The sequence below is a fragment of the Arachis hypogaea genome, chromosome 13 (assembly GCF_003086295.3).
Source record: "Arachis hypogaea cultivar Tifrunner chromosome 13, arahy.Tifrunner.gnm2.J5K5, whole genome shotgun sequence".
Classification (NCBI taxonomy): Eukaryota; Viridiplantae; Streptophyta; class Magnoliopsida; order Fabales; family Fabaceae; genus Arachis; species Arachis hypogaea.
The window spans coordinates 84149375-84151193 of record NC_092048.1 but is presented as its reverse complement, the minus strand read 5'-3'; the positions used below and the strand labels follow the sequence as shown (position 1 = coordinate 84151193).

Sequence of the window (1819 nt, the reverse complement as noted above, 5' to 3'; positions counted from 1 at the left end):
GCCTATGATCTTAATCCATTGCCATGAATGTCTCTTTTTATTAATTGCTTTCTTTAGTTGCTCTCTTTATTTTTCTTGTCATTTATTTTATTGTCCCTCTTATCAATCAAAACCCCCCCTTACATCCTTCATACCCAATAAGCATACATTTCATTGCAACTCTTTGTGAGACGACCCGGAGTCTAAATACTTCGGTTAATTCTTATTTGGGGTTTGTTATTTGTGACAACTCAAATTTTTTATTGGGAGGATTGTTTGTTGGTGTAGAACTATACTTGCAACGAGAATTCATTTGAGGAAATTCTAAACCACACAAAAGTCTTCTCATCAGAGACAAGGCATCAAAATGGCTATAGTTATTTCCGAAGGAAAGCTTAACCACATGGGAAGATGTAATGAGCAGATTCTTGACAAGATTTTACCTTCCACAAAGAGTAAACAGGCTAAGAACTGAAGTGCATACATTCAGACAGCAGGATGGTGAAACTCTATATGAAGCCTGGGAAAGATTCAAGGACTTGACAAACAAATGCCCCCCTGACATGTTTAATGAGTGGGTGCAAATTTACATCTTCTACGAAGGGCTGAATTGTGAATCAAGGAACGCTGTAGATCACTCATCTGGAGGTTTCCTAAACAAGAAGAAGATCATTGAAGAGGCCATTGATGTTATAGAGACAGTGACTGACAATGAATATTTTTATGCCTCAGATAGAACCAACAACAGGGGAGTCTTGGAATTGAATCAAATGGATGCAATCCTGGCTCAGAACAAGATGATCACTAAGCAACTCGCTGAATTGACCAAGCATATGGAGAAGAATTAGGTTGCAGCTATCCACACTCTACCATCACCTCAAGAGGAGTTGGAGACAGAAGAAGGAGCCAACAGGGAGGAAGCTAATTACCTTGGAAACTCACCTAGGAAAACCAATGATCCATACTCTAAAACCTATAATCCAAGTTGGAGAAACCACCCAAACTTTGGGTGGGGGAACCAACAAAACTAAGGCCAAGATCACAGACCTCATAATTCAACCCAATACAACCACTCCACTCACCAAAACTCCAACTAAAAAGTATACCAGACCACACAAAATACTTATTCACATACATCATACCAAAGCCACAATAATCACTCTCGATACCCCAATTCTAACCAATCAGCACCATATGATGAGGACAGAATAGCCAGGATGGAAGCTATGCTTGAAAACCTTTGCAAAGAGTGTGAAGACCTGAAAAAAATTCCGGGAAGAGGAGAGAGGTATTATGAAAAGTCGAGGGGAGGTTCTTAAGAATCTCAAACTTCAAGTAGGACATCTTTCACAACAATTTCCAAGGCCTACTACTAGTTTCCTAAGTGATACAGAGAAAAATCCATGAGGGGAAATGAAGAAGGTAAGGTGGGAAGAATGCAAGTCAATCAATCTAAGCAGTGAAGAAAGGCTGAAGGAAGAATGCTGCACACACTAAGAGCATGATGAAGGAAAATCAAGGAAGGATGTAAGGGAGATAGAAGAAATGGCTAGCCCTGAACAGAGGAGGGAACAAAAAGAGAAAGAATACCTCGAGCCCTTTGTGCCACAAGCACCATTCCCATAGAAACTCAAGGGAAATGAGGAAGACAAGTCATATTGAAGATTCCTAGACATTTTTGCAACACTCAGTGTCAACATCCCCTTCATCAAAATTCTTCAACAGATGCCAACATACATCAGGTGCATGAAAGAACTGTTGATCAAGAAAGGAACCCTAAAATGGGGACAAATAGTGACAATAAACAAGGAATGCAGTGCCCTCATCAAGAAAGACATAC

At 40.0% G+C, this 1819-nt stretch overlaps 1 non-coding gene across 1 annotated transcript; it reads right to left on the bottom strand.

Moving 5' to 3' along the window:
• Positions 1-440: 440 nt before the first annotated feature.
• Positions 441-548, bottom strand: LOC112739753 (small nucleolar RNA R71). The gene has a single exon (XR_003170690.1). It is a non-coding gene; the product is annotated as a small nucleolar RNA R71 (small nucleolar RNA).
• Positions 549-1819: the final 1271 nt, after the last annotated feature.